This window comes from Gavialis gangeticus, unplaced genomic scaffold (genome assembly GCF_001723915.1).
Source record: "Gavialis gangeticus isolate Ggan-Ray unplaced genomic scaffold, GavGan_comp1, whole genome shotgun sequence".
In the NCBI taxonomy this organism is placed as follows: Eukaryota; Metazoa; Chordata; order Crocodylia; family Gavialidae; genus Gavialis; species Gavialis gangeticus.
In genome coordinates this window covers 21041432-21051522 of record NW_017728995.1, presented here as the reverse complement: position 1 = coordinate 21051522, position 10091 = coordinate 21041432, and the positions used below count along the sequence as shown (strand labels likewise).

General features: G+C 42.7%; 1 protein-coding gene across 1 annotated transcript in view; it reads right to left on the bottom strand.

Annotated features, from left to right (window-relative positions):
- The window catches only part of NAALADL2 (N-acetylated alpha-linked acidic dipeptidase like 2), a 989869-nt gene extending 982829 nt beyond the window's left edge, over positions 1 to 7040 (bottom strand). The window contains exon 1 of the mRNA XM_019503319.1: positions 6946 to 7040. The gene's annotated coding sequence lies outside the window, so the exon portion shown is untranslated. The remainder of the gene's footprint in view (positions 1 to 6945) is intronic.
- Positions 7041 to 10091: the final 3051 nt, after the last annotated feature.

Below are 10091 nucleotides of genomic sequence, written 5' to 3'. Positions count from 1 at the left end.
TAGACTGTTCTCAGTGGTGACAGAACAAGGAGCAATGGTCTCAATTTACAGCAAGGGAAAGTGAAGGCAGCTATATAGAGAGAGAGAGATAAAAATGATAGCACTTAATATGAATTAGAAACTAGGAAGTGCTGAAGAGGGAAACACAAGGCCCAGGAGAAAACTATGGCTAGCAGAGCTAATGACAACAAAAAGGAGGCTTTTCCTTTTTTTTCTTCCTCTTCCTTCCTGCCTCCCACATTGACTGGTCCATCACTAGATGTTCTTGGTACAACTGTAATTCTATTCCATATTTTGGGGCAAAAGCCAAATGAGGTGATAGTGTAATATCAAGAATATACTTTCCACTCCAACAGTAACTGAACATGAGATTACAACAGTAGCTACCAAAGCTAATACTTCTTAAATTATCAAAGATTTTGCATTCAAGAGCTAAACAAGAGCTAGATCAGCTCACTGGATAGTGAACATAGCTTTTCAATAAGGTATGGTACACTCAACAAATTGCAGAGGACTAGAATAAAGGTAATGTTGTGCCCATATATAAAGGATAATCGGGATGCCATACTTAACTACAGGCCTCTCAAGACTGACATCATTACCAAGCAAAATAATGGACAAATTATGACACGATTTGATTAATAAAGAAGTAAAGGTAATACAATTATTGCTAATTAACGTGGGGATTAATCAAACATCTTGATAACCTTTTTTGATAGGGTGACAAGCATATTTCATAAAGGTAATAGTGTTGATGTGATATACAGGCCCCTTCTATACATCACAGGTATTGCACAATTAACTGGTTAATTGCACAATTACCAAGAGTTCAGCTACACATGCAAAGTAGCTATAATGCCATAAAAAGCTCCAAACAGATATAAAATTAGACCTTGAAAATGTGTTACTAACTTTATAGCTGGTTGCTACTGATCTTTAATTGGCACATGTAGAGGGTCATGTGCCTGGAAACCCATCAGCTGACAGAGCTCCCAGCCAAAGGGCTGCAGGGGCTGGTGGCCCCACAACTGAAGGGGCTCTCAGCCCCAGCAGCTGCCAACTCTGAGTCCTGGCAGCACCCTACAGAAGCTGGGACCGAGTCCCACAACTGCAAACACTGGGTCCTGCAACATGTCTCCCCATGCAGGAACCCAGTTGGGTCCTGGCAACCATGAGGTGCATCCATGATCTCCTGGCTGTGTGTGTGTGTGGGGGGGGGGGGGGGGAAGAGTGGGGAGGAGAGAGCCCCTGGGCTGAGAGACACAGCTGCCACGATACCCTGGTCCTGGCCATTTCAAACACATGCAAGGCTGGGAGATAACAGCAAGTGAAATGTTCCAGCCCCAGGGGTTTCATGTGCCCTTGGGGGTAGGGGATCATCGTGGCAGCTACATTTCCCATCCCCAGGGGTGTGTAGAGCCCTTAGCTGAAGGGGCTCCCAGATGCAGAAGCTTGGTTATTGCCCAGTGCAGGAGGAGCCCAATGTAGGGCTACTGTGCCTTATTGGCAGTAAGGCACTATGGGAGCTAATGCATGATCCCACAATTGCACTTCCTGCCACAAGCCAATATTTGTCTCTAATTTTTTTACTGCAGAACTGCTGAGTATTAAGTAAATGAAATATGCTTCTATATGGCTAAAAGAATAGTCATATTGCATATTACATACATACGTGTGTGTGTGCATATATACTTGATTCTGTGTGTACCCGCTGGATTTGCACACGTAAGTACAGTCAGGCGGTCCTTGCTCTGCTTAAAACCAGCTGCATCAACCTCACCTGCACCAGCCAGGGTGTAAGTCGGCAAAAACCGGCCAGTTTCATCAGCATCGTATATCTGCTTTAGGTTTACGCCATGCTCCACAACCAATTTCTGGAAAAATCCACAATATTTTTCAGCAGCCTCAAGATCAGATTTTTTCTCCAGACACATTAAGCCTTCTGATACCATGGCGAAGTATGAAGCAAGACAACCATCCATCTTAAAAAACACAGGCCTCAGTCATTCCCATTTGCTGATAGAAGTCTTTTGCTTTTTCGATCCACATTGGGCCAGAAATTGGAGCTCTCTCCGAACGTTTTAAGGCAAACCATTCGTACAATATCTTGTCTAATTGTTCCAATTTTACTTTGTGCAGAGTACGGTGTTGCTCAATTGCTTCACTTGTCTTAGAATTCATTGTGAACTGAAGTAACTCTGCCCTCTGTGCCTCGATGTCATAGATCATAGACGAGACGACGTTGAATTCCTACATCAACCTTTTCCTGTTTTCTCCTTTTTCCAGGCACTTAATTATGTCCAATTTCTGCGTAATCGTCAAAACAACATGCTTTCGCTTCTGTCCTGTGCTTGTTGATGGAGTATTGATAGCCACAGTTGCAGGATGGGTGAAATATTCAGCAATATTCAGCAATAAAGTCACAGCAAAAGCACAGGCACAAGCTCAACGCAATCACAACGTGATCAAAAGCACAAGCACAAGCTCAACGTGATCACAAGGGTGGATGGTGGATGAGAATGCTGCTAGCGACACTTCTCAGCAGCATCCCGAACAGCAAGATGCTGTCTATGACAGATGCCGGTTAATAGAGAATTCCAGATAGTAAAGTGCTGGATAACGCAGCTTTTACTGTATACAGAAACAAGCCATACAAGATAAGGGACTCCACAATAGTAATTAGTGATCCTACAAAAATTGAGCACCATGGTGGACAATCATCTGAACAGCAGCTCACAGTGTACGTAAAAGGGCTCATACCATCCTTGGATGAATATATAAGGAATTATCATGTGGGAGTGAAAGGGTCATATTGCTTCTATATTGAACCTAACAAAACTGTCCCTGGACCTAATGATACTATGTACAGTTCTGGTTTCCAGCATTCAAGTATGCTAAGTTTGATATGATTCAATGATGAATGTGTTTAAATGATTGGAAAATTTGCCTTATTAAGTGTCAAATAGCTCAATCTTTTTAGCTTATCTCATAGAAGGGTAATGAGCGATTTGACCAATCTGTACATACAATCATGGGAGACAGGAAAAAAGATGACACCTAATCTATTGCAAGATTCAATGGCTGTATGTTAAAACTAGACAGATTCAAGCGAGAAATGAAGTGCACATTTTCAACAGCAAGGGTACTCAATCACTGAAATAACTTATCAAGAATTGTGGTGGATTCTCTACCACATTTTAAAATCAAAATTGGGTATTGTTTCTAAACTTTAAGTTTTTATTTAAGCTTAAGTTACAAGCAGCTATTGTACTTGAAGCACCATTCATTCATACAAGGAAGTACTATGGCCCGAGTCACAGGTGCTCAACACAGCCTGCAAGCCAGGTCCGGCCTGAAAAGCTGCGTCATCCAGCTCGCTGGGCTCCCCTTGCATTCAGAAATTTGGCAATGGGGAGGAATGGCAACATTCATTTGTACTCCCCTGCTGTGAAATTTCTAGACCTGTGGGGTGCAGGGCAGGCTGGATAATGTGGCCCTGTGTGCTAAATCCGATGCACCAGGCTGGGGCAGCAAAAGGCAGGATCCCAGCATGCAGAGCTAGGCTGGGTCCCCATTAAGGCTGGCCCTCAGAGCTGAAAGGCTGAGTACCACTGAGCTGAGCTAATCCAGGGGGTCCAGGCAAATGATTACAATGTTCCTTTCTGGACTAAAAATCTATGAAACCTACACTTTTGCCAAGTTCTGTACATACTAGCTGCAGGAAGAACAGGTGCATACCTTTCCACTGTGTTAGAAGAAGATGCAGTACGAGCATGCCAAAACGGAAGCTTCCTTGCTATTTTTCCTTAATAAGGCCCCTGAGTATTTTGCCGCACCCTCCATACACAATAATGCCTTAATTGAAAAAGAGGTGCTGCAAGATACCCATACTGCCAAAAAATTACCCTGGGATGGATAAAAACATAAGAAAACTTCTCCATTTCTACAATTCTATGATATACATCACTGTATGTACCTTGGTCAATGCACAACTCTAAGGTCAATTTTCCCTCTCGATGTATGTATGTATAGAGCCACACTTCTCACCAGACTGGCTTCTGGTCATGCCTGTGCATGCAAGATTACTTCTCCACAGGTTACAAATGTGCAAGAATTTCACACCAGGATCAGCCAAAGAGTTGTGGTCCAAGAACCCACATTCAGTTTGCAAGCGAAAAAGAAAAGTAATAAGCATTCTGTCCCCACCTTCTATGCCAATAAATGGCTTCAAAGTAGAAACTTTCTTGACATTTTTAGGTTCAGAATATGGGGCTTTTGCTATTTTTCCCCACTGGGAGCAAATATATGGAAAGGAAATAGTCATTTTATGATGCACAATTTTATTTACATTTATTTTGTAAAATCAGTCATTCTCTCTCACACACACAATTCAGTAACATCTACTAGTTCTCACACTAAAATCTGAGCCATAACAGCGAATTTCTTATTCACTGAACGGGGGGACACAGCTACATCACAGTTACTACAGTTAACTATTGGCCAATGCCTATTTTTTGCTTTCAGTGACATCCACTGTGAGTTGCTATATCAAGTGATTTCATCATTATAAGTCCCATCCAACTACCTTTATCAGCAATTTATTAAAGCCTTTATTGATTACCTTTTTATCTAACGTCTTTCTTCAGTGACAGCAGCTTAAGAAAGTACAGCGCTTGCTGTAAATAAGATAGCATTTCCCAGCAGTCACCCAACTGTAATGTCTGAATTACCTTATCTTCAACAGATTTCTCAGGTAGTGAGGTTTAATATATATCAGCAGATTATCTCTGCTTAGATGTTATTTAAAGAGCTGCCCACTCAATATGGACTTGAAATAATTTAATTAATTTTCAAGTCCATGAGGGATATTCTCCCTTTGAAACGTACTCATAATTCTCATCAATGTTGATGAAAGGAAAGTCCAGTCCTTTTCATAGTGCAATCATAAGGAAAAGGAACTTGTAGCAACAAAACAAAGTGAGCGGCAAGAGATAAGGCCACAACAACAGGTAAGTCCTGTCCTGCATGCCATCAGAAGATCATTTATTCCATCTGAAGTATTATTAAAAGCTTTATCTTCAGTGTCCATAATCAGGCAAAACTTCTTTTGAATTTAGTCACGCTCAGAAAAGCTATCTGGCTCTAAATGTAGAGGAACAGGCCTGAAACTGAATAGCCACTGAACTTCTTCGGGGGTGTTCAAAATTCAAATTGTGGTATGGATCACTGCTTTGTGGCCCAATATAAATAACTATGCTAGTAATAAGGGGAGGCACTTGGACCAGAAGTAAATCTGGTTAAGCTTATTAAATATAAAAATATATTTAACTTGCAAATTAGACCATGATACTTGCCTCCATGAATCTCCCCCATTCCTCAGCCACCATGCACGCAAAACCACCAAGGGAGAAAGGCTTCCCAACCTGAAGCACACTCATTTTGCATGATTTGCAAGACTGAGACAACCACAGCAAGCACTCATATATATTATGCCTCTGGTCGAAAAGGGCTCACTATATATACACAAATAATACTTAGCTACAGTATGTAGCCAAGAAAGTAAAGTGCTTGAAAATCTACAGAAACGGTACTTTTCCATGAGGATTTCACTTTTGCATCAACATAACAACTGTGCCACACCCTATCATAAAGCATATTAAAGTAAGCAATAATTATAGGGATAGGGACAGAACAGAAAGATGCTGAGGTGTAGGCGAAAGTATTTTAGGGTGTTTACACTATACACAGGAAATCTAAGTGAATGAACTATATAATGTAGAAATGTCAGAGCCAGCTTTCTCATTTTGCTGTTAAATTCCTGAAGAATTGTAATTCAGTTTCTTGAACACCTCAGGCTTTTTTTGGAACTGTAAAAACAAAATCTATATTGTTTCCATCACATTTAAAAGTGAAATTGGAAGTAGTTCAGGAGAACAGGACAAATATTCATATTCCCATCTACTAATTTTGTTTGCAACATTGCTTCTACATTTCAGAAGCTTACAAGGGCATCTATTGAAGCTTGGTTTTAATTTATTGCTGCCCTTCTACTGCACTTCCCATTCAATTCTCATGACCTCTCTTTTGAGTACCTATTTTCTGTTTCTACCAAATACCTTATTGCCATAGCAAAGTCCTCCATAATAATGTTGATGCCCTCGAACACTCCGCAAATAACTGTTTTCTGAGAGTCTTGTTACACATTGCACTTTGAGCTACTCAAATGCTGATAGGTGTTAGTACTAGTTTGGGTTTAGAGCAGTCATGTGTTCAAGTCAGCAAGAGGCCTTGAGGACTGAAAGTAAAATCCCCCTCCTCTCCCCTCCCATTCCAAGCTTCGCCCTGGCCCCTGCCCCTCAGGGTTCCTCCTACCCCTCCAGCCTTTATAGCTCACCTGTGCCCTCCAACTTATTTGTGGCCATTCTCCCAACTCAGAGAGCAGCAACAGCATTGACCTGACAGGCAGGTTCTCCTTCCCCTGGGGCAGTGTCAGCAGCCACAAGCAAGCTGAAACCAGGGGACACAGGTGAGCAGGGATCTGGGGAATGGCCATCCCAATCTTGGGGGAGGTGTAGCCTAGAGTGGCTACATGTCAGTGTGACGTGCTGGGTAACACAGATCAGAGATAAACCTAACCTGGAGTGGCATAACTAAGCTGCCTAAAGTCCTGCAAACTAGTTTCAGTTGTTAATGTGTGGACAATTGAAGAGAGAGCTCCAGGAGCTGCCTAAAATTATGTGCAACAAGGCCCTGACACACCTCTCCTAAACTTTGAGCTTCGATCAAAATTTCATTTAAATGAATCCTGAATTTTCAAGTTTATCCCCTTAAAAGATTTTTCCCTAACCATCTAACATTTCCAGACTGTATTATCTTTTAAAGAAAACAATTACAGTGGAACAAAAAAAGTAGACAACATACAGTATAACAAGTATTTTCACATACCTTAAAGCCAAAACAAGAAGGGTCACCTTTTGTAGGCACGTTTTCATGAAGGCATATTTTTAGTCTTGCTTCTAGAGCTCTAGATCAATGCTCTGCAAAAGTAAGAATACATTACAATTCAAAATTAACTCCATGAAGAAAGCCAACTGCATATCATTATGCAATTTCGAAACATGAACATTTTGCTATTAAACAGAGAAAGAAGCTGCTCTCTACCAAAGACTTTAGGACCAGTTTTTTTCCTGCAAAAGATCACCCCATCAAACATATCCTAACAGAGGAGGCACTGCACTTAATAGGTAGAAGATATCATCTCACTGTGCTGCATCTTCCCTGTTAGTAAAGTGTTTTGAGATCTATAGCAAAGTATCTTGCTAAATGGGTACTTTGCGTCAGTCTTTCATCAGTCCCATGGGACTCCCCTGCCCACAGCAGATCAGGGCGGCCCAGGGGAAGGAGATTCCTTACCCTCCATCAAAGCTGACCTCGTGAAGAAACACCTTGACAGGCTGGATACCTTCAAGTCAACCAGCCCGATGGTTTACACCAAAGGGTACTCAAGGAGCTGGCAAGCATAATAGCTCAGCCCCTGGCACAGATCTTCAAGACTCCTAGTGCTCTGGTGAAGTGCCCAAAGATCAGAAGGCCAGTGTGGTGCCTATCTTCAAGAAAGGGAGGAAAGTAGATCTGGCAAACTACAGACCCATCAGCCTGACCTCTATCCTGGGCAAGGTCTTGGAAAAGATTATCAAAGAGGCCATCCTTAACAGAGCAGCTGACAGCAATATCCTGAGGGATACCCAGCATGGGTTTACTGCGGGTAGGTCTTGCTTGACCAATCTCATTTCCCTTTATGTCCAGGTGACCTATCACCTGGACAAGGGGGAAGAGATCGATGTTGTACATCTTGACTTTAAAAAAGCCTTCGTTCTGGTATCCCATGATCACCTCTTGGCAAAACTGGCTAACTGTGGCCTCGATCTCACCACGATCCGCTGGCTGGGGAACTGGCTCCGTGGTAGGACCCAGAGGGTGGTGGTTGATGGAAGCCAATCATCTTGGTGCACAGTCACCAGTGGGGTCCCTCAAGGCTCTGTCCTAGGGCCTTTACTGTTTAACATCTTCATCAATGATGTGGACATTGGTGTCAGAAGCGGACTGGCCAAGTTTACTAATCAGACCAAACTCTGGGGTAAAGCATCCACACCTGAGGACAGGAGGGTGATCCAGGCAGATCTTGACAGCCTCATGAAATGGGCAGATGAGAACCTGATGGTGTTCAACACCAAAAAATGCAAGGTTCTCCACCTTGGGAGGAAAAACCTGCAGCATGCTTATAGGCTTGGCAGTGCCTATGATTGACCACAAGATGAACACGAGCATTCAAGGTGATGCTGTGGCTAGTAAAGCGAAGAAAACGCTGGCTTGCATCCATAGATGCTTCTCAAGCAAATCCTAGGACATCATTCTCCCTTTATACTCGAGGGAGCTGGAGGACTGCGTCCAGTTTTGGGCTCCACAATTCAAAAAGGATGTGGAGAAGCTTGAGAGAGTGCAGAGGAGAGCCATGTGCATGATCAGAGGTCAGGAAAACAGACCTTATGATGACAGGCTGAGAGCCATGGGACTCTTCAGCCTAGAAAAGCGCAGGCTCAGGGGTGATCTGGTGGCCACCTATAAGTTTATCGGGGTGCTCATCAGGATCTGGGGGAACGTTTGTTCACCCCGAGGGATGACAAGATCAAATGGTCACAAACTGTGCCGCGACCGATTCAGGCTGGACATAAGGAAGAACTTCTTTACTGTCTGAGCCCCCAAGGTTTGGAACAGACTGCCTCCAGAGGCGGTTCAAGCACCCACTATGAACGCCTTCAAGACACATTTGGATGCTTATCTTGCTGGGATCCTATGATCCCTGCTGACTTCCTGCCCATGGGGTAGGGGGCTGGACTCGATGATCCTCTGGGGTCCCTTCCAGCCCAAATGTCTACGAAATCGATCTGATTTATCACCATTATACAGCTTGTACATCCTATATACTAGTGGTGCTTTGGAATACTCAGCCCCTGCCCAGGACAGAAATGGGAGCAGGGGAACAGGACTACAAAGCAAGTAGTATATGCACAGGGGACCTACTTCTCATTAAATGAGCTAGGTATTTTATGACTAATAAATAACATCTGTCCAGAAGAAGTCAGGGCTAGATAAGAAAACAAATGAGAATAAAATTAGCATAAGGCAAATAATAGTTATGTTTGTGTCTATACAGAAGAGTCTCTTGGTTGTGCTTCTTTACAATGCACTTTTCCAGGCTGGGGAGAAGAAGAATGGGTCCTCTTCAGACTTACTTAAAAATAGCATTGTTTCTGGGGAGAATAGTCCTGCCTGCACATGCCAAACACAAAGATGAGGCGATAAGGCAGTGAAGCTGCCCCACAGTCCTGCCTGCTATCACTCAGCTTTCTGTCTCCGGATCACTTAAGAGTGGCAGCAGAGGGTGCCCTTACAGATCCTTTTTTCCAGGTGTAGAATATGAGGAGCTGGAGCGGATGGGCAGAGCTATATTTCTTGGCAGAATACTAAGAGTGAAGGAAGTGAAAAAGACATATCCACTATCACTCAGTGCAGAGGATGCACATGGGCAATTAGCATTCCCTTTTTTCCCTCCCTGCTGCAAATTGCACACAGACTTTTAGGGTCAAAACAGAAAAGGCACTGTTATTCACTAAAATCTGATTTACAAAAGTTTTCCCCCTAAAAGCAGAATAAAATCCATTTGATACATGGAAAACTAGGCCTTCTCATCTCTCATCAAGCCATCTATATTTATTTCACTTGTGGGTGGGGTAGATGTAAGAAACTGTCAGCCCTTTTGGTGAATTAGACTTGTTATTATTATTTTTTGGGTGGGAAGGGATACTCAAAAACTTATTTTTTATGTAATCAAGCATATCAGCAATACAAAATTTGGTCCATTCTACAGGCAGCTCACCTTTTCTATACTTTATGGTTTCTGATTAAAGGTGTAAATACAGGCAGATATTCAAAAAGCCTGAGCCTGAATGGATTGAATCTTTGTAAGTTAGTCTAACCTGGCTAGGTTCAGCCAGTTTGTAACCACACAGACATCCACTCTGGATTGAGGA